We start from the raw sequence: 23,140 nt of genomic DNA on the forward strand, positions 1-23,140 counted from the left end.
TATTTTCAGCTCATATAAAATTCTTCCTTCTTTTATTTTTTTCAAAAATACTTTTTCCCAGCCTAATTTTTCTTCCTTAAAATTCTTTGATTTTTAAATTAAAATATAAAGATAGACTAGTTCAGCCTAGTATCCTATCTTCAAAATGACACTGAAAAATGTTTTATGGGAATGTGGGAGAGAATAACCTTTCTATTTCCTCAGAGGAGATCCTTTGTTCTGTATTTTAATATGGAAAGTTAATGAGCAAATTCAGAAAAATTATTCCCAGGCTGTGTGCGTGGTGGGGGCAGAAGGTGAGTGATTAAAACATGGTCTCCAAATTCTTTGACATCCCTCCCCTCAAGAGGCAGAATCTGAGTAGACTGTGACTGGTTTGATCAACTGAGTAAAGGAGAAGTGATGCCATGTGACTTCCTGGCTGGGTCATAAACAGCCATGCAGCTCCTGTTCGGTTCTCTCGGAATGTTCACTTTCAGGATGCTCCCTCTCAGAATCTAGCCACCAAGCTATGAGGTATACAAGCCACCCGGAGAGGCCACGTGTAGGTACTTCGGCCATTAATGTTAGTTCAGGAGCTTTTGAGTTCATCCCAGCTGTTACAGAGTTGAATTGTGTCCCCCCAAAAAGATATGCAGAAGTCTAACCCTCAGTACCTCAGAATGTGACCTTATTTGGAAACAGAGTCATTGCAAAGGTAATTAGTTAAGACGAGGCCATTTGGAGTAGTGTGGGCCTTTAACATGTTCTTATCAGAGAGAGGAGAACACCATGCGAAGACGCAGACACACAGGAAAGATGGCTAGGTGCAGATGGCATTAGAGAGTGAAATTGTGCTGCCATGAGCCAAAGAGCACCTGGGGAGATTAGAAGCTGGAAGTTACAAGGAAGGATCCCGCTCCCTGCTCCCCAGAGCTTTTGTAGGGAACATGGCCCTGTCAACACCTTGATTTATACTGCTAGCCCAGAACTATCAGGCAATACACCTTTGTGGTTTTTTGTTTTTTTTTATTTTTTTTTTAACACCTTTGTGGTTTTAAGCAACAAAAATTTGTAGTATTTTCTTGTGGCAGCCTAGGAAACACACCAGCCCAGATGCCAAACATGCAAGTAACAAAGCCCTCAGTGATGTCAGCCCCTAGCCAATCTTCTCAGGTGAGAACCCAGGCACTGTAGAACAAACAAGCCATCCCTACTGTACCATTTCTGAATTCCTGCCCCACAGAACGTATTACGGTGGGGTTATCTTATGCCTCTAAGTTTGCAGTATTTTGTCATGTACTACTAGTAAGTGGAGCAGGAGCCATTAGAGTTTCAGGCATGGGAGCCTGAGGCCAGGCCCCTCAATCTACCCTACACAAAAGACAGACCTATCATCTCTGCTCTGAAAATGTGCTCAGCATCAGAGTGTCCAACGACACAAAAGAGTAACTCAATCCTTGGGTATTCTGCAGGAAGCACGGGCTTTGAACCTGGAACAACATGTACTATAAGCCAAGCCCATGCTAAAGGATTTCACATGGGTTATCTCATTGAATCCTTCCAACAGCCTAAGGAAGGGGGTCCTATTTTAGGGCCACTTTTATAAATAAGGACACTGAGGCACTAAGAAGTTAATAAACCTGGCCTCAGTCACACAGTTTATAGTTGGTAAAGCATAGTCTTCACACTTAAGGAAATGGTACCAAGAACCAAGAAGTTTACTACAGTCATTGGAAAGAGAAGATATGATGCAGCTGGTTTCCAGTGCAAGACAGTGACCCAAATGTTTATTTGCTTGCTTAATGGACATTTCCTGAGTTCTATTCTATGTTATTTACTGTGTCACTTTGGGAAGGCACAGTCTTATCACCTTAAAGATTTAGACACATAAACAAGCATCTTTTTAGTCCAAAACAAGCATCTTTTTAGTCCATCTTTTTAGGCCCAAAGTTGAACTATTCAAAAGAAACTATCTTAATTAGGAAAATGAGAGAAAATAAAGTAAACCAGTGTAAGGAAACAATGGGGTTTCCTTGCTGGTAGAACCAGAGAGAAAGCTGAAGTCAATGATAACTAAAATTCTAAACTATAAAGCAAGTTTGGGGTTAATCAAGAAGTGGAATGTGAAATTCAGCTGTGATTGGGTCCTATGAATCTAAGCAAAGCCCCACATACTCTCAGTGGCCCAAGGCATCTGATTAGATCAGGTCTACCTTGGTGGGACAAAAATACTCATGACCACATCTAGATGAGTTCACTATTAGACTTAATTTTCTCTTCAATCAAAATGTACTCTTCCAGGCCCCAAAGGAAAGGAAAAAGGAGGAGAAGGCATGGAGAATAGTCTGTTGGATGAAGGCATTTTCCTGCTCTACCGATGCTCAGGACAGCCTGGCCACAATGGTCTCTCAGAGTGGTGACCTGGGCAGATAGGCAGAGAAACAAATTCCAGACTCAAGGAGTTTGCCCGTGATGGATGGCCCCTGACTGTCGTCCAACCACTTGAAGGGTGAGGGTGTTGTACTGTTTTGCAAAACTGGCAGAAATAGGTCAATGAAGCTCCTGGAACCTTAGCTCACACTCTTGGCTTTTTGTCCCCTCAGCCCTGTCACGACTGCTTTAACCTTTTCTTCAAGTGGAATGTTCCTTCAAGAACATAAAACAGTTTCCAAAAATGTCTCACAGGAAACAGAAAAGGTGAAGGTTACATGGAGCTGGCTCACCCATTTGGTAAACTAAGATGAGTACTTTGATTTTTATTCCTGATATACTTTATTGCTGCTTTAAAAGGAGAGAGCGAAAGGCATCTGGGGATGCTCCGTCAGGGAAGGAGTTCAATCCAGGACTTCTGCAGACCCTCTAGAATATCTGGCACCCACTGGTCATCTGTGAGGAAGGGGAGAGACTGAAACCCCTAAAAGCCAAACAGTATTCCTTATTTCTGCTCATTACACAGCAACTCTTTACCTACTGGCTTCAGAGCAAGGGAGATGTATTTGTAATAGAAAATAGTGTCTGTTATAGAGAACGTTTTGTTAACTCAATTATCTTTATTATGTCCAATGGACATGGAGCCAGGATCACAACCAAAGCATACTTGGAAATGATTTCAAAATTCTCCCAGTACCAATTGAGATATGCTTTTAACCTCCTAATATTTGCCCTTTCTCCATAGGAGTGCATCAAATGACATGGAGATGAATGGTCAATAGAAGATCCAATGAGAGGAAGACCTCTTTGAGTCTCTTATCACATGAAACAGTGCCTGAAGACATGATGAATGACAGACATTTCTGTCATCACATTAACTTTAGTGTGAGAGACAGTATACTTAGAGTCTTCTGGGTTAAACCTTATGGGTTTGAATCCCAGGCTCTCTGTAGTTTACTAATTGTGCAATTTCAAACAATCTCTCTGGGCCCCTTTCCCTTATCTAAAATGGGACAATAACAGCATCTACTTTCTCAGATAGTTGTAAAGCCCTATAATAATTGTGCCATAATGTATTTTTTATTATTTGTTATTAGTGTAAGAAAGGGAGCAAAAGAGTAGACTAAAATGAAACAACTGAGACCCTAAAAGTTAGAAATCTAGTCCCAGATTCTGTGTCCTCCTTCTGAAACCACTTTAAATTTTTATTCATTTATTTTGACAGAGAGAGATCACAACTAAGCAGAGAGGCAGGCAGAGGGGTGGGGGAAGCAGGCTCCCCGCTGAGCAGAGAGCCCGATTCGGGGCCCGATCCCCGTTCCGATCAAGGACCTTGAGACCATGACTTGAGCTGAAGGCAGAGGCTTTAACCCACTAAGCCACCCAAGCACCCCCTGAAACCACTTTAACCATCAGGATCCATGGTGGTTCTCCCATCCATGTGGAAAGCACATTCAGCAAAAACAAAGAGCCCTTAATTGTTCTCAAGTCACCAGAAACACATAGGAAGTCACATAAAACCAAAGTGAGATCTCCTGCTTTTATTACTGTAAAAGCTCTACTATACCTTATTGACAAGCTTCCCTGTGATGTATAATTAATTTGTAGGGCCATATAATCAAGGATTATCTGAAAACCAGTCAAGAGTGGCTAAGGTAGATTGGATTTGCCTACCTGTCAAATTGCTTTAACACACAAAAGTAGAGTGAGTAGAAAATGGATAATATGAGGTAAACCAAAAGGGTTACCTTCTTTCCAATCCTATGCCAAGATTGGTCCTTGTTCCATAATAAGTGGTCTTCTCTGACAACATGCCTTAGATCTCTTCCTTTAAGAGTCACTGTCCCTTAAACTCAATATCCCCCCCTCTTAGTACAATGCCTGGCACATAGTACTCTTGGTTTTTCAAAAAAGAATGACTGGATGGATGGATGGATGGATGGATGGAGAGATAGATGAACATCTCTTCAGATAACTAATCCATTTGAAAGACAAGTATCTAGCTTTTCACAAATCCCCAAGATTTTAATTATGGAAATTTCTGGATTTCACCCAAATCAGTTTTCTGTACAGACACAGGCTTTTTGTGCATATCATTATACCACAAATTGTCTTTTCAATTTCCACTAAAATTTTATCTCTCACTTGATGAGCAATTTTTGTACTAGCTGAGAAACCAGCTGAAATAGTTTCACAAAGTACTTTTTTCTCCTTTCTGTGGAGAATATATGGTGAATTGCTTATATTCATAGAACAGGGTCACTGTTGATTTTCACATCCCGCTGTGTGATTTACCCGAAACTTCTGTTTTCTTAAACTATAACTGTCTTCGACCTCAACTTTCTCTTTACTTCTATCAGCAACACTGGGTTACCTTCCTTCCCAATCTTTTTTTTTTTTTTTTAGATTTATTTATTTATTCCCAATCTTTTTTTTTTAGATTTTATTTATTTATTTGACAGACAGATTTTATTTATTTATTTATTCCCAATCTTTTTTTTTTTTTAGATTTTATTTATTTATTTATTTGGCAGCCAGATTTTATTTATTTATTTATTTGACAGACAGAGAGAGAGGAGGAAGCAGGCTCCCTGCTGAGCAGAGAGTCCAATGTGGGGCTTGATCCCAGAACCCTGAGATCATGATCTGAGCCGAAGGCAGAGGCTTTAACCCACTGAGCCACCCAGGTGTCCCCCAATCTTTTTCTAAAAACCACAAAAAAGTTCTAATTCTTATATGGACACCACAAAAGATGTGGAGGTCTGGACAGTCAGCAAGGTGAACTCACTGCCTAAGGCTATTGATCTTACATACTAGTCAAGAAATATGGCACAAAGAATTTGCTCCCAACTTTGACTCCCTATGACACAGTATCTCAACTTTCAGTCCACCTCCACTCACACTATATTACTTCTCCTATTAAAAAAAAAAAAAGCCCCCTCAGTAATAACCAAATCTCCCATGTACAACCACCTGAAGAGTGTAATATCAATATCATCAATATTTCAAAATATTTTCTATAACGTAAGACAGTGAGCAAATTTGGGGTTTTTGTTCTTTAGCCTCTGTTCAATGAGTTGGAGGAGGCCTTCATGTTTTTCAGTTAATAGAATTCCTATTGCAGATAACATTATTCACTTTAAGACTTAGAATGAAGGAGTATTTTTGATAAGGAGTGATGTCAAGTCATGTATGCTATGAGGTAATAAGTGCAACTCACATATACATATCCTTGCTTTGTGGGCTGGTCTTTCAGTTTCTAGTCTTAAGAATTCAAGCCAGCCTCTGTATTCTGGGCTTTGAGGCTTGAGCAGATAAGGAGTACTACTTGCTTTTCTGTAATTACTTTGGGTTACACCCTATTAAATATTCCAGGAGTTGTTATCTATTCATTTTAGATCTATATGAATATTAAGATATGTTGGGTATATCTAAAGATATTTCCTTTGCTGCCAGGAAATAGAACGAACTTAAACTTCAACTTGGCTATTCAAACTGCAAATGCTTCCACTAGGAAATCTCCTCTAAGATTGTCTTTGCACAAAGGAAGATGTTCCTGGGCTGAATGGTTTTTTTTTTCCCTGTTGGCCCTTGCTCTACTTTCATCTTGGTCTCAGCCCAGCCTACACCTCATTAAAATCATTTCTTTGTGGACTAACGAATAAAAAGGAAACCAATGACATGTAAAAAAATCTCTGTCCTAACCACCCCAGCTTCATAAAGGATAAAATCTCTTTATTGATAACAATACCTGACACTGGAACAGTGCTTCACCTTTTCAAAGCCATCGGTTCCATGGGAATTCTCTCTTTAGAGCTCTCTGAGGTTGGCAATTATCACAGCGAAGTGCGTGTAATTATCTGTTCAAGCCTCCTGACTGGTGGGAGACAACCCTGGGATCTCCATTCAGGGCATTAGATGTAACTAGGTTTCTAATTACACATAATGCAACTTTGATCTAGATCCCACTTAGAGACACAATACCCACTATAGCAGCTAATGGCTTTGACCCAATGGTGGCTAGATGGCAATGCTACTAATCCACACATACCCACCTCTTCATGGTGGTGACGTTGCCCAAGTCAGCTGGGCAGCAATGTGAGTGAGTCAATTATTAAGAGGCTGGTATAAGTCCACTCTTTATGAAACAGATAACATCACATAATAGTTGAGGGCTTAAGGCATGCTTTGAGTTTAGTTTACAGCAGTTTTCCCAAGTAGTATGAAAATCAGAATACCCTGAGATGCCCTCTTCTAGATCAGATCAGATTTTCCAAGGGATTCATATGCTCAGGAAGGTATGGGAAGTACCAGTTTCATAAAAATCTTTATCTAAAGAATGACTACAAAAGCAATTCAATTTTATTTCTACTATTTATGAAGTGAATACCGAGTCCTTCCTGCCAGATTCTCTGGCAGACACTAAGAGAAATAAAATAAATAAATAATAAAATAATTTCCTTCCTCTGTATCATGAGTTTTGCATATTCATCTCTAAATCCTCATGACAAATGTAAGTTGTAGATTCCATTCTACAGATCAGGAATCCAGGGTTCAGAATGGTTAAGTCACCATAGCTAATAAATAACTGAGTCCCAGTCATTCTGGCTCCTTGTCACTACCTCCAGTCCTATGTTTCTCTACAAGAGAGAGAAGATACGTGCCTGGAGCAAAATACAAGCAAAATGTTGTCTATGCCCAATGAGAGTAGAGATGGCATTAAGCAAATAAATTACAAGTGTGATCTGGACCAAGCCAGGAGGACTTCAAGAAGAAACAGGAGGACAGGCAAGATTAGGCAGGTGAGCAGAAGGGAGCATATTATGAGGAGGAGGAAGGGCAACATTACAAATGCCATAGAAAACTTTATTTCATGTTCTCAAACAAATTCTGAGGTTTACAGGTTTGTGCAAAGCTCATTTGAAATGGGCTAAATTATTGATGATAATGTTTAGGACTTTTCAGAAACTTCCACTGCTGGGGCACCTGGGTGGCTCAGTCAGTTAAGCATCTGCTTTTAGGTTCCCTGCTCAGCAGTAAGTCTGTTTCTCTCTCTCCCTCTGCCCCTCTTCCCATTTTCACTCTCTCAAATAAATAAAATCTAAAAGGAAGGAAGGAAGGGAGGGAGGGGGAAAGTTCCACTGCCACCAGTCACATTGTTCTGCTCCATGAAATTCATCAGAGCATGATGTTGCCAAGGCCTCAGACCCCTTGGGAATGTAGGTTGCATGAAAATGCTAGGCAAGCCACCAAGCCCTGCTGAGGTTATGCCTGAATGTATAGTGGAGGAGGGAGTGGAGGAGAACCAGACACATGAGCCCAAGGCCAACTGCAGCAGTGGGTACTGTGAGACACATAACATCTTTTGTCCTAATTTCTCCTCAGGAAGAGAGGCCTGTGGGCTGCATGGAGGAGCTGTTTCTCCTTTCCTGTATAGAGGAGTAGATCAGTCTGTGGAGTAGGGTGACTGTGGTAGCCATGAAAATGCATAACTCAAATCCCCTCCTGTGGAAGCACGATGATCTGACAGCACCAGCTGCTTCCTCTCTCAACTACCCCTCACATTCACAATGGGGCCACGTTCCTCAGGCTGCTCCCAGCCAATGGCTGAGCATGATGCCAGCATTAGCACAAGTCCTTTTCTGAGAGATGCAGGAATCCTCCAAGGGATGACTTTGAATTTGACTCAGGCCTTCCCATCAGAGCTGTGGTCCAAAGATCCATCCTATAGGATAACTGATTAAGGCAAGAAAAAGGATGCAGGGAAATCGTTTTGGGTTAACAGAGGTTTGGGCTACCTACTCATGGAGCTCACTTGTGCCCTCCAGTGTTGTTGCTCTTGACTCCAGATGCATGATTTCCATTCTTCTCTCAAAGAATGACAGTGGGCCCAAATGACTTTATGATGTGGGAGTACACTGGCTCCAGCTCCTAATGAGCAGTTCCTAATGCATATTCATTTGGTGCCACAGGGTCAAGCATTCCATCTTTACTAGGGCCTAATAACAAACCAGGAACTGCTTCTCAGAAGGTAATAAGTTAACAATACTATATCACACACTTAAAAATTTAAGAGGGTATATCTCATGGTAACTGTTCTTACCACCATTAAAGGGTGGGGGGGAATAAAGCAAGAGGCAACTTTTAAGAATGATAGATATTGGGACACCTGGGTGGCTCAGTTCGTTAAGCATCTGCCTTTGGCTCAGGTCATGATCCCAGGTGCTGGGATCAAGTCCCGAACTGGGCTCCAAGTTCAGAGGGGAGCCTGCTTCTCCCTCTACTTGCTGCTCCTCTTGCTTTTGAGCTCATGAGCTCTCTCTCTTTCCTTTTTTTTTTAAGATTTTATTTATTTATTTGACAGAGAGAGAGCACAAGTAGGCCGAGAGGCAGGCAGAGAGAGAGAGAGGAGGAAGCAGGCTCCCTGCTGAGCAGAGAGCCCAATGTGGGACTCCATCCCAGGACCCTGAGATCATGACCTGAGCCAAAGACAGTGGCTTAACCCACTGAGCCACCCAGGTGCCCTCTCTCTCTCTTTCTTTTATGTCCTCACCTGGCCTTCTGGTGCATAGCCTTCCTGAGTATGGGTATGACTCTTCTTCTTATAAGGGCATTAATCCCACCATAAGGAACACACCTTCATGACCTCGTCAAACCTTGATTACTTCCCAAAGCCCTCTTCAAATATCATATTGGGGGGCGCCTGGGTGGCTCAGTGGGTTAAGCCTCCACCTTCGGCGTAGGTCATGATCCCAGGGTCCTGGGATCGAGTTCCAGATCGGGCTCTCTGCTCAGCAGGGAGCCTGCTTTCCCACTCTCTTTCTCTCTCTCTCTCTCTGCCTACCTGTGATCTCTCTCTCTTTAAAATAAATAAATAAAATCTTTTTAAAAAAAAACAAATATATTTGGGGGTTTGGCGTTTCCACATATGAATTTAGTGGGGGGTGGGGCACAAACATTCAGCCTATAGTACCTGGGTCCTTGCCAGGTGTTAAATCCCACATCCCAAGAAAATGAATTCCTGTTCTTCTAGCCAGACACTCCAGCCCCCTTAATCAAGCACCTCCAAAATCTACTTCCAGGGGCATTTCCTTGATGGCAGGTATTTCCTTCATTCTTGAAGCTCCTTTTGTGCCCAATCTCTTTCCTCCTTCATCAGGCACAGCATGTTTTCAGTCAAGTTATGCCAGGATTTAACCTGCTATCCACCTGGCAGCCAGGAGAGGAAGTGGGAACAGCTCCTTTTGTCTTGGGTAGGTGAGGTCTCCACAGCATCTCCCAGTGCAGGGGAAGTGCTACCATATACAGGGGCAACTCTGAAGGTTTAGAAAGCCTGCAGAAACATCCATCCAGATCCCTGCTGTGTTCCAGGGTCCCAGGTTTTCTCAATCAAGGCCCTGATCTTAGCATGACAGACCTGCTGAACATCTGACTGTCTCTGAGCTCTGCAATACTGTCTAGAGATGCTGCTCAGTTGGGTCTCTTTGTGAGCTATCAAAGCCAGCCTCTGGCTTCCACAGTTAGCCTTTAACTGCTCATCAAAGGCCCTCAGTTTCTCACAGACAGGCTCCTATCACATTCTCTGCAGGGCATCAGCACAACGAAGTAGTAACCAGCTTTTGCAACCTCTTCCTCTCCCCACCCATAATTTTCAGTTCTTCTTACTAGGGTATTTTCTCTGGTCATCACTGGTTAAAGGTTGAGCATCTAGGCCTCCACCCTGTGCCGGGGATTACCATATCACTCAGGATGGTGGTACCCTCTTTGCCTTCTGAGCTGTTAGGAAGCCTGTTTCACAAACTCGTCTTATCTGCTTTCTCAGACCGCTTCTGGCACCACTTGGTTAGTTTGAATCCTTCAAGGGTTAGATGTACAAGAGATTTGTTGAGGGACATGACCATGAAGGATAAAGGGGAGGAAGCAGGAAAAGACAGGGAAGACCCTCAGACCACAGTGCAGGTCTGACACCTGTGAAGGAAAGAGAACGAGAGGGGACTGGGTAAGGGGACTGGGTGTGGAAGAGCCAGGGACTGTAGCACAGTCCTTAGAAGCATTCAGTTGGACTGAAGGGGAGTCTTCCAGTCACAGTCACCAGAGACCCACATCTCTCGGGAACGGACCTGTATTTCTACCCTTGCTATGGTCAGTCATCCATTGCAAGTGGCCCACAGGAAACACGACCTTGTACGAACATGGTAGAGGCTCCAGTGAGCTAGCAGCTGGGGCTGACAGTTAACAATGCTCCCTAGAGCAGGAGATCTGAGTAGTGCATTTTCATGAGCACCAAATAACACACTAATGACCAAACGAAGTCTGGCCAAGATGTTAATGACTGATAATGGCTTGAGGCATTAGTCACTTTAAATAACATTCACATTTTGATAGCTCTATACAAAGAAACGACAATAATAGAGTCATTTTAAGATGAGTAACAGGACCCATGGAAAAAAATAACTTGGTGTAATTGGGTCTTCCTTTACTCTCCTCAAATCATACCATATAGGAAGCCATTCCACATGGTACATATGCCCTTGATATTCTCATAAAATGGAAACAGTGCCATTTTAGAATTCAAGAGATTAAGTTTCGGAGGAGGGAAAGGAATGCTCAAAATAAAGCCCATTTCTGTCTCCCTATCTTAGGCTGAGAGGTGAGTAGTATTACAATTGAATGAAGCAATTTTCCACCTGCATTTTTAATAGCCAGTGAAAGAGAGTGCTAATGCCACCCCGCGCCGCCTCTTAAAACTAGAAGGGACGCTATAAATCATGTCCGTGTACATCAGTCTCCTGCCTGGCAGCAAACCTGTGTGCAAGGTTCTCATCCCAAATTTCCAGAGGTTAATCGTCCTTGGCTTGTGCACCTCCAGTGACAGGGAACTCACTGCTTCCTGAGGAAGTCATTTTGTGGCAAGACAGCTCTAGTTCTACAATGTTTTAAAAGTGATTGAGTCAGCACTCTTTGCCACACGTGGCCATGTTTTCCACAAATTACTTCACTGACTCCTTACAATGACCAGACAGGAAGATTTTTCCCCGTTTTAAAAATGGGGAGCCTGAGAACGAGTGGCCCTTGGTATACCCAATGCACATAGCTGAAATTCAACTCCAAGTCTAGTTCTATTCCTCAGTCTCCTCACAAATGCCTTAGATTATGTTGGAGTCAGTCTCTAGTTTCCACTTTTACTAGTTCCAGTTCAAATAGAACAAACCTAATATTATTTAACACATGACGTCCCTTCAAATATTTGGGTGGGACCTTCCATTATTCTATAACATTTTAATATCCAGGTTAAACACCCAATTTCTTGAACTATTCTTTGAATACATCAGTCCCAGATGTCCCCAAACATGCTCTCCAGACACACTTTAAGTCTCTAATATCCTTTCTAACACGGCATACACTGAGCATATCCTCCAGGCATCTTATAACTTGTGCAGTGTGGAAAGAAACCATCACCTCCCATTCCCCACACACCATACTTCTGTTAATGCAATGGCATTATGCTACTGACTCAATAAACTTATAAATAACTTAAGCCTCTAGGTCTGCTTCACATTATTGAATTGTATTCACATATTCTATATTAGTAAAAGTTTGGGGTTTAAAAAAAATCATATTCATTCTGTTTAACTTAGAGCATATTAAAAATCAGTCTATTGCTCCAGCCTGTTAAAATTCTTAACCCCCATGGTAGCATTTGAAATCATGTGATCATCTATAAATTAGTGTTTTTGAAAGAGCATCTGAGGATTAACAAACACTGTAGAGACCAGCTTATCCCATTATCACCTATTACAGGATCTAGTAAGACCTCATTCCCTCCTTCACTTCTAGTATCCTCTCTATCATAATGTTCCCGTTCCCTTCCTACTCATAGCAGAGCCCCTTGACGGAAGTGTCAGCTTCACCTGGGAGCTTGTTAGAAAATGCAGACTCCCAGGCCCCATCCCCCTTAGGGAACAGAATCTGCACTTGAACAAAATTGCAAGGGATTCTGTGTACACACTGAATTTTAGCTGCTTCAGTCTATGTACCTTGAGCAGGGGATTTTAGCCCCTCTGCCTCAGTGTCCTCACCTATCAGAGGGAGAAGGATGAGAGTTGAAAAGCCCTACAGCCCCTAAGACCTCTAATTCTCTGTCTTTTCTTACTTCCTCAGTTGCCTTGAATTGTCTCCAGAACTGTCCTGCAGTTCCACCATAAAGGCAGGGGAAAATTGATGACTGATACAAAGATATACCTCATCCCTTTCAATATTAATAGCCATAAATGAGAATCTTTAACTCAGGAGTGGCAAGGCCCTACATATGCAGCCTAGAGTCATTCGATCTCTGTCCTAATTGAATTCCAGATTTTTAGCTGAGTTCCAGAAATATGACACTAGCTCAGAGACCCATGCCACGAAAGGGCTCTGAGATATGTCCTGTCCACCTGGGGAGATGGGGTTTTAAAAAGGCACCTCTCCATATGAGGTAAAAACACAGGCTCCTTTGGAATCAACAGATCGGAGTTCAAATCCTAACCAGTGTGCTCATCTGTAAATTAGTAGTAAGAGCGCCCATACTGTGGGTCACTGGGATTATTACATGAGATTATTTCTGTGACATGCTTTGCCCAGAAGGGTTCAATAAATACTCAGTATTATTTTTATTGTTATCCTTTCATATCTAGAACAGAGATAATTTCAATGATCTCACAGCACTGGTATAAATATCAAATAATGTGTATGAATATACTTTACACATGATTACAAATTACCCAACATTTGGGTTTTTTTTTTTCTGACTTCTACTGATCACCCACAACACAGATGCATAACAAAGAACAAAACTGAAAAAAGGTGTATGGGTATCTGTCCTCTAAAAACCTGAACATCAAAATGAGGGTAAAAAGAAGAGAAATAAGCCAGAGAGGCTGGGCTCCAATCAAATTTGTTGCCCCTACACAAACTTGCAGTGTCACCACAACTCAATATTTAATCTATGTGTGTAAGTCAGCATTCTACAGAGAAACAGAACCAATGGGAATAAGACAGGTTGATTGATTTTAAGGAAGTGGCTGAAGCCCAGAGGCTGCAGGGCATGCTGGCGGACTGGAGACCCAGAGAAGAGCTGATACTGCAGCCTAAGCACACAGACAGTCTGGAGGCAGAAATCCCTCTTCCTCTGGGAAGAACTCTGTCATTTTCTCTTAAGGCCTTCAAACCGATGGGAGTGAGGCCCATTCACTTTATAGAGGTAATCTGCTTTACTTGAAGTCTACTGGTTTGAATGTTAATCTCATCTAAAAATACTTTCATAGAAACAGCCCAGCTGGTGTTTGACCAAGTATCTGGGTACTGTGGCCTAGCCAAGTTGATAAATAAAATCACACATCACACTGTTTTACAGGTAAATACTGGCTCAATACAGTTTTTATTGATCTTGTCTTCCAGCGCCATAGGTGACTTATTCTACCAGAAAAAACAATGATTGCTTTGTCCTGCTTGTCCACTGCGACCACAATTAGACAAACCTGAACCCCTGAAACAAATAATACATTATATGTTAATAAAAATAAAAGAAATTGATAGATCCCTTTACTTTTTTTTTTTTAAAGATTTTATTTATTTATTTGACAGACAGAGATCACAAGTAGGCAGAGGGGCAGGCAGAGAGAGAGAGAGAGAGGAGGAAGTAGGCTCCCTGCTGAGCAGAGAGCCCAACGAGGGGCTCGATCCCAGAACCCTGGGATCATGACCTGAGCCGAAGGCAGAGGCTTTAACCCACTGAGCCACCCAGGCACCCCAGATCCCTTTTTTAAAAAAGGAAAAGCCCTCCAACTTACTATGAATAACATAGCTAATGTTGTTACATGAGTGCAATATACCAGATCATATACTAGGCATTTTATACACTTTCACCATAACACCCACCAATCCTGCAAGCTTAAATGATCTCTCCTCTACTAATGAGAATGCTAAGGTTTCTAACGGTTGTATTACCTCACCCAGTATCATACAGTGAGTCGCAACAGAACCAGAATTTGAATCAAGTTCTGTCTTATTACAAAGCCTTTGCTCATTTTACTATCACACTACTGATGACAAAGACAACTTAGCACAGTGATTAGTTTTTAAGGGGAAAAAAAAGGTTAAACATTTTTAAAAGCTAGAACAAATGGCTCCACTAATTTTTCTATCCTTTTCTTCCCTCTCACTCTTCACTGCATTAGTATTTAATGTCATTTTAGGTGACAGAGAGAGAACATTCACCATTCCCTGTACATGGTGATTTGTTCTAATAATATATCTTCCTCTTTTCAAACTGATTTTCCTTCACCAGTTAGTTATGGTAAGTCTATCAAGAGAAAGTTACTGCATTAAAATAAAGATGTTCTATAGTCAGCTGCAAAGGTACCTTCTTATCCTGGGTGGTCACTTAATGGCACCAATCTGTAAGAGGTCAGATCAGCTCCTCAATGCTCTCCTGTGCCCAAAGATAGTCATTCTAAGAGCAACTGAGGTTCCTTGTCCTCTGAGGACTGTATTAAGCATTTTAAAATCTAGATAGAAATGAACTGTCCAGGAAACTCACAAAGCTCATGAAGAGAACTTGACCCAGCTCTAATGGACTGACAAAAAAAGGATTTTTTTTAAAAAGATACTTTTATTAGTCACATAATTATCTTAATTGCCACTGCCCCTTAGTAATGTTCATTGTACAAAAGCTGTTAACACAGATGTCCCTTCAGCATGGAGTCCCTAACTGGCACATGCTGTCACTTTAGGTAAGATCTTCACATCCTTTTAAACTTCAAAATGCTCACCTCACAATTTTAAGAGGATTAAATGAAATAATACATGTGAAAAGTTGTTTAAAACTATAAATAAAACTATTCAAAAATAAAAAGCTTTTTTAAAAAATATTTATTTATTTATTTATTTGACACAGAGAAAGATCACACACAAGTAGGCATAGAGGCAGGCAGAGAGAGGTGGGGAAGAAGGCTCCCTGCTGAGCAGAGAGCCCGATGCGGGGCTCCATCGCAGGACCCTGGGATCATGACCTGAGCCGAAGGCAAAGGCTTTAACCCACTGAGCCACCCAGGCGCCCCCAAAAAGCTTTTTTTAAATAAAAAGGAAACTCATTTGAAAGCGATTCAGTAGTCAAAACTTTATCTTAAATAGTTTAATAACCCAAAGTTGAGAATACCCAGTAAATGGTATTGCTGGATTCAAACACCATGTGAACACCAATGCTCGTGTTCAGAACAGCTCCCCTAGCTATGCATATCCAACTTCCTTAAAACAATACATGAAGTCCCTGGGTTTCTGGTGCAGAGCATAAAGTTGTACTGCACAGAGCAAGCACATCTGGGACAGCTCACAGAAAGAAAATAGAGGTTTCCCGTATTTGTCAACAGTTCTAAAAATTTATATTATATGACAATAACAAGTTGGGAAGATGAAAGAAATTTTCTTAACTCAGTAATAATAACACATTATAACCAACCGTGATAAAAACACAGAATTGTCTTTCCATCCTTGCTATACAAAACATGACAAAATGGCTGTCATTGGAAGAAATGGTAAAAAATTTTACAGACAAAAATCCAGGCGAAAAATTCTATAACAATGTGTTGGGCATTTAATTCTATGACATTTGTTTTTAATCAGCTCTTTTAAAATCTGTACTTTGTTGTGATTTCTTGGTATAAGTATTTCTGTATCAATTTTATATTCTAGTTTTTGTATTTTTTTTAAATGAGAAATAACAAAATTTTATCAGCTTTTGTCCCTTCAAAACTGAATTCTACCCTGATTGCAGATTCTCTAGTAGGAGAGAATGAGATTAAAAATAGTGATTTGGGAAAGCAAATAAGAAATTCAGGCTTAGATCCTATTTCAACTTCTATTTCATAGTGATTATTCTTTTTATTCTCAAATATAAATTTACCATAATTTAAGGAATACAAAGAAATCTTCATGTGAAAATTACTATAAAATAAGGTGTCTTTCACACAGTAATTTCAATGAAATATTTATTAAATATTAATTGGGGAAATGTTTATAATAAATGTGATGGCACATTCCAGCTCCCCATCTTATATAAATAATAATGAGAACATGTATTTTATTTGAGCTAATATGATTACATTATGAATTCTTAAGTGGAAGGTAATCAAATATAACAAGTAGCAAAATGAAAACAAAGCCTGGAAATATAGTACCCAAGACAATGATAAGTTGAGCTAAATAAAACTATCATGACATTATATACCTATGATGTTGTGATTTATAATAAGAAATAAATATATTTGGTCTTTGCCCTATTCCTGGAACAGAGCTCTTAAACCCTTATAAATTCCGAAGCAATAAGAGTACTAAGAATATCTTTTGTTTTTATATTTGGTCTTTGGCCCTGGCCCCTGAAACCCTTGTAAATTCTTAAGTGATAAGAGCACTAGGCTCCTTTTGTTCTAATGAGGTGACTCTGGGTGGGCTCCTGGATGGCTCCTAGATGGGAGGGCTAGCCACCAAAAAGATCAAGCCATGATTAGAAGCTTTGAATTTTCAATCCAATCCACCATCCTCCAGAAAGGGGCTAGAAATGCAGTTAATAATTGATCCTGTTTATGTAAAGAAGCTCCATAAAATCCCAATAGTATGGGGGTTGGAAAGCTTCTGGGTTGGTGAACACAGCCACATACCAAGAGGGAAACACATTCAAACTCCATGATGGCAGAAGCTTGAGAACTTCCCAGACTTGGCCTATATACCTCTTCATTTAACTGTTCATCTGTATCTTTTATCAAATCCTCTATAAATTGGTTTTTTTCTGATATAATAATAATAATAAGAAGAAGAAGAAGAAAAAGGAAGCAAGGAGGGAGGGTGGAGAAAATTATCTTTTCATCTCATTAATAGTTATAAGAAAAAAGAAAAAGGGTGCCTGGATGGCTCAGTTGGTTAAGCGACTTCCTTTGGCTCAGGTCATAATCCCAGAGTCCTGGGATCCAGTCCCGCACTGGGCTCCCTGCTCTGAGGGGAGCCTGCTTCTCCTTCTCCCTCTGCCCCTCCCCTTGCTTGAACTCTCCCTCTCTCTCTCTGTCAAATAAATAAACAATATCTTAAAAAAAGAAAAGAAAAGAAATAAAAGAACTGGTTATGAGAGAGAGCAGAGAGAACAATTAAAAGACTATACATATGTTTATAATTATATATGTAAGTGTGTGTTTGTTCTGGGTCTTTAGACCCAACTAAGTTTTTTAAGTATTTAAAAACTGATCAACAATATACAATCTAGGTAGGGTGAAAAAACAAAAATCACAAATTATTCATAATGATAGGGTAGAATGCCAAGGTAGAGACAGGGTTATAAAGCAATATAACACTATTGGGACTTATTTAAATCTAAATAATTGGCATGATTTAGTATAAACTACTTCTAGGTAAAATAATAATATTTGTGGAGTTAAGAAGTACCTTGCCAAACAGAGTTGTTTGTTATTGTTTTTTTAAAGATTTTGTTTATTTATTTGACAGACAGAGATCACAAGTAGGCAGAGAGCCAGGCGGGGTGGGGGGGAAGCAGGCTCCCCGCTGAGCAGAGAGCCCAGTGCAGGGCTCGATCCCAGAACCCTGGGATCATGACCTGAGCCAAAGGCAGAGGCTTAACCCACTGAGCCACCCAGGCACCCCCAAACAGAGTTTTTAATAGCATCTGGCTAATAGATCTTATCACAGCTTCTGCCAATTTTTTACTAAAATATCTATCTATCATCTATCTATCTATCTATCTATCTATCTATATACTTGAGAAAATAAAAACATATAGCAGAATTATAATCAGAAAGGGAGGATTCTAACTCTCTCAGAGGTTGACAGGTCACACAAACAAATATAAAACTGGAAAGCATTTGAATAACACAATTAACAAGCTAAATCTAATAAAATATCACTTTATATACCACAAAAGGGAATATATATTCTTTTAAAACTCCTACATATTAGAAAACAGTATGGAGTTTCCTCAAGAAGCTAAAAATAGAACTACCTTATGACTCAGCAATTGCACCACTAGATATTTACCCCAAAGATACAAACATAGTGATCCAAAGGGGCACATGCACCCCAATGTTTATAGCAGCAATGTCCACAATAGCCAAACTATGGAAAGAGCCCAGATGTCCATTGAGAGATGAATGGATAAAGAAGATGTGATATATATATATATATATATATATATATATATATATATATAATGAAATACTATGCAGCCATCAGAAAGGATGAAATCTTACCATTTATATAGATGTGGATGGAACTGGAAGGTATTAGGCTGAGCGAAATAAGTCAGTCAGAGGAAGGAAATTATCAAATGGTTTCACTCATATGAGGAATATAAGATACAATACAGAGGATCATAGGGGAAGAGAGGGAAAAACAGAAATGAGAAGAAATCAGAGAGCAAGACAAACCATGAGAAACTCAGAAAGAAACTGAGGGTTGCTGTGGGGGAGGTGGCTGTGGGGATGGGGAAAATGGGTGATGGGCATTAAGAAGGCATGTGATGTGATGAGCACTGGGTGTTATATGCAACTGATGACTTAGTCTACCTCTAAACTAGTGATGTTTTCTATATGTTGGCTAATTGAATTTAAAATTAAAAAAAAGAAAAGAAATCAACTAAGCATCAAATTCACGAACTATAAACAGAACAACAAAATAAATATCAATAGAAGTAGAAAGATCTAAGCAGAGGAATTAATAGAATGAAAAATACAGAAGAGTAGTCATGATCAAGAAAATCAAGAACTAGTTCTTTCAACAAACACATGAAATAAACCTTTGGCAGTTGATGACAAAAAAAGAAAGGACATAAATAAAAATATTAAAAATTAGAAAGAGTAGGTAATTTTAAATAGAGAAATACAGAACAATATTTAAATTGTAAGAAAATACTATAAAACTTTGTGGAAATAAGTGCAAAAACCTAAAAGAGACAGGTCACTTTTAAGGAAAATTATCAAAATTAGCTCAAGAAGTAGAAACCTGAATAGATAAGTAACTATACAGAAAAATGAAAAAGCAGTCACAGATCTAGCCCTGATAAAAAGGCACTAATAAAGTTTGAGTTCTACAAAATACTTAGGAAACACATTAACATTATGTTATGTTATGTTATTTACACTATTCCAGAACATAAATAAGAAACTTCTCAACTCATTCTGCTAGACTATCCTAACCATAATTTCATAATTGAATAAAAATAGCAAACACACATGCACATGTGCACATACACACAAACACACACCTATAGGTCATTCTCACTAATGAACATGACTATAAACATTCCTGTATAAAATTATTGGAAAACAGAATCAGCAAGACAGTTATTGAATATGCATAATATTCTGGCAGATTTTATCCCAGGATTATAAGAATTCTTTATTAGGAAGTCTATTCATGAAATTCACATGATTAACAGATTATATGGAAAAATTTAATCTTTTCAAATTACTCAAATTTTTTTGGTAAAAGTAAAAACATTTAATGAATTAAAAAGAATACAGTAGCAATGGGATGGAGGACTTTCTTAAGGTAAAATATATCTCTTAGAAACATAGAACAAGGGGCACCTGGGTGGCTCAGTTTGTTAAACAGCTGACTTCAGCTCAGATCATGATCCTAGAGTCCTGGGTTCAAGTCCTGCATCAGGTTCCCTGCTCGGCAGGGTGTCTGCTTCTCCCTCTGACCCTCCCCCTTCTCATGCTCTCTCTCTCTCTTTCATTCTCTCTCTCTCTCAAATAAATACATAAAACCTTTAAAAAAACACACAGAACAAGTATTATACTTTGAATTTGAGAAACAAGGCAGAGGATCACAGGGGAAGAGAGGAAAAAATGAAACAAGATGAAACCAGAGAGGGAGACAAACCATAAGAGACTCTTAATCTCAGGAAACAAACTGAGGGTTGCTGGAGCAGAGAGGAGTGGGGGGGATGGGGTGGTTGGGTAATGGACATTGGGTGGGTATGTGATATGGTGAGCACTGTGAATTTTGTAAGACTGATGAATCACAGACCTGTACCCCAGAAACAAATAACACATTATATGTTAATGAAAAATAAAATTTAAAAAAATGTTAAATATTATACTTTGAGTTGACATTAAAATAATTCTTTATTTTTAAATTTTATTTAATTATTTGTCAGAGAGAGAGAGCACAAACAGGCAGGGTAGCAGGCAGAGGCTGAGAGAGAAGCAGGCTCCCCAGTGAGCAAGGAGCCTGATGCGGGACTTGATCCCAGGATCCTGGGATCATGACCTGAGCCAAAGGCAGCCACTTAACCAACTGAGCCACCCAAGTATCCCCATTAAACTAATACTTACTAAAATCAAAGGACAAGGATACAGGCAGCCAGTGAATACTATCCTGGAGCACTTACCCAAAGAATTAAGATGGCAAAAAGAATAAGGGAAAAATGTCATTATTTGTATAAAATAATGTTGTGTAATGCAACAGAATCAACCAAAAACTGTTAGAATTAATAAGAAACCCCCAAAGTTGCAGGATATAAACAAACCCCCCAAATTCTATATCTTAGCAATGATCAATTGTAAAAGGTCATTTAAAAAGGATTCTATTGGGCACCTGGGTGGCTCACTGGGTTAAGCTTCTGCCTTCGACTCAGGTCATGATCTCAGGGTCCTGGGATCAAGTCCCACATCAGGCTCTCTGCTCGACGGGGAGCCTGATTCCCCCTCTCTCTCTCTACCTGCTTCTGCCTATTGCCTGCCTCTCTGTCAAATAAATAAGTAAATAAAATATTTAAAAAAGAAAAAGGATTCTATTCAAACTAGCAACCAATAAATAAACAAGCTTATAAGTATATCTAACATAGGAACTATAAAAATTAACAACAGAATATTAGAATAAATAAGGAATATGTCCTTCAACAGACGAAAGGATAAAGAAGATATGGTCCCAGGCGCCTGGGTGGCTCAGTGGGGTAAAGCCTCTGCTTTCGGCTCAGATCATGATCCCAGAGTCCTGGGATTGAGCCCTGGGTCGGGCTCTCTGCTCTGTGGGGACCCTGCTTCCCTTCCTCTCTTTCTGCCTGCCTCTCTGCCTACTTGTGATCTCTATCTGTCAAATAAATAAATAAAATCTTAAAAAAAAAGAAGAAGATATGGTCCATATATACAATGAAGTATTATGCCTCCATCAGAAAGGATGAATACCCAACTTTTGTATCAACATGCATGGGACTGGAGGAGATTATGCTGAGTGAAATAAATCAAGCAGAGAAAGTCAAGTATCATATGGTTTTACTTACTGGTAAAAGTAAGTGGTGGAGCATAAGGAATAACACGGAGGACGTTGGGAGAAGGAGAGGAGAAGTGAGTTGGGGGAAATTGGAGAGGGAGACAAACCATGAGAGTCTGTGGACTCTGAGGGGAGGGGGTCAGGGGTTTAGGAGGGCCTGGTGTCGGTATTAAGGCAGGCAGGTATTGCATGGAGCACTGGGTGTGGTGCATAAACAATGAATCTTGGAACACTGAAAAAAAAATTTTTTAAAAATAAGGAAGAAAACCATTATTTTAAAGTTGTAAATTTTCTCCCAAAATCAATCTATAAATTAAATATTATCCCATACAAATCCCAACAGAATATTTTTAAAGGAACTTGACAAATTGGTTCAAAAATTCCCATGGAAGAGAAGAATATAAAAGCAACCAACATGATTTTGAAACAGATAACAACAACTTTTCCTATAAGATTTCAAAAATACACTAAAAGGTTGTTTTAGTATTAAAGTAGTATGGTTAAGAAATAGGATAATAAATGGAAGGTAATAAAGAATCCAGAAATAGTCTCTTTCACTTGTTCCCTTCCCTTGCCACACACACATACATGTATGCATGAGTACACTCTGGAATTTGGTTAATATTAGATGTGACATTTCACATCAGGGAGAGGGGAGTAAAACAGAAAAGTAATTTAAGAATTTGAGGTATAGACAAAAAAACATCTTTCCCTCTACCCATCTTAGGTTCTCTGCTTGGGGCCTTGTATATTGGACTAACAAAAGAGAGATTAACAATAGTAAAGCATAAATGTATATAATATAAATTTTGTATGACACAGAAGCCTTCATAGGAAATGAGGACCTGAAGAAGTGGTAAAATCTCAGCGTTTTTCTACTAGGTTTGATGAAGAGTAGAAAGTTGTGAGAAAATATGCTAGACAAAAGGGTATGAGCAAGGGTAGTAAAGTAGGAGAAATTCAGTAAGCCTAATATGTTTGGATTCCTCTTCAATCCCTCCATCTTCAAAGATAAGGATGCTCCTTTCCTCAGGTATAAGGAGAACACCTCTTATGACTTGCTTCCAGGTAGAAGGGGGTTGATCAGAAAGTTCTTCTTGTACCTGCTATTTCTCAGATTCTTCCAACTTAAAATATTCAAAATGCAAAAGCATCATATTTTGGGATAGCGTGTCCTAAACCCTGTCATATGTAAAAGCTTTTTATTGCAATGCCATCTGTAATAGAAAGAACTTAAAGGAGTGGCCCTGAAACAAAGCATCAATAGGAGGATGGTTAAATAAATTACAGTAATCCACGCTATGTAATACCATACAGTTATTAAAAAGAATAAAGTGGACCAATTGTACAGGAATAAAAGATCTCTAAAATACATGAGCTGGAAAAGAGCAAGTGGCAGATGCTTCCTTGCAAA

The 23,140-nt window shown here is 39.6% G+C and overlaps 1 protein-coding gene across 2 annotated transcripts in view; it reads right to left on the minus strand.

Annotated features, from left to right (window-relative positions):
- The window catches only part of CRH (corticotropin releasing hormone), a 102,605-nt gene that overhangs the window by 36,303 nt on the left and 43,162 nt on the right, over window positions 1-23,140 (minus strand). The window lies entirely within an intron of this gene.

The sequence above is a fragment of the Mustela nigripes genome, chromosome 3 (assembly GCF_022355385.1).
Source record: "Mustela nigripes isolate SB6536 chromosome 3, MUSNIG.SB6536, whole genome shotgun sequence".
Taxonomy (NCBI): Eukaryota; Metazoa; Chordata; class Mammalia; order Carnivora; family Mustelidae; genus Mustela; species Mustela nigripes.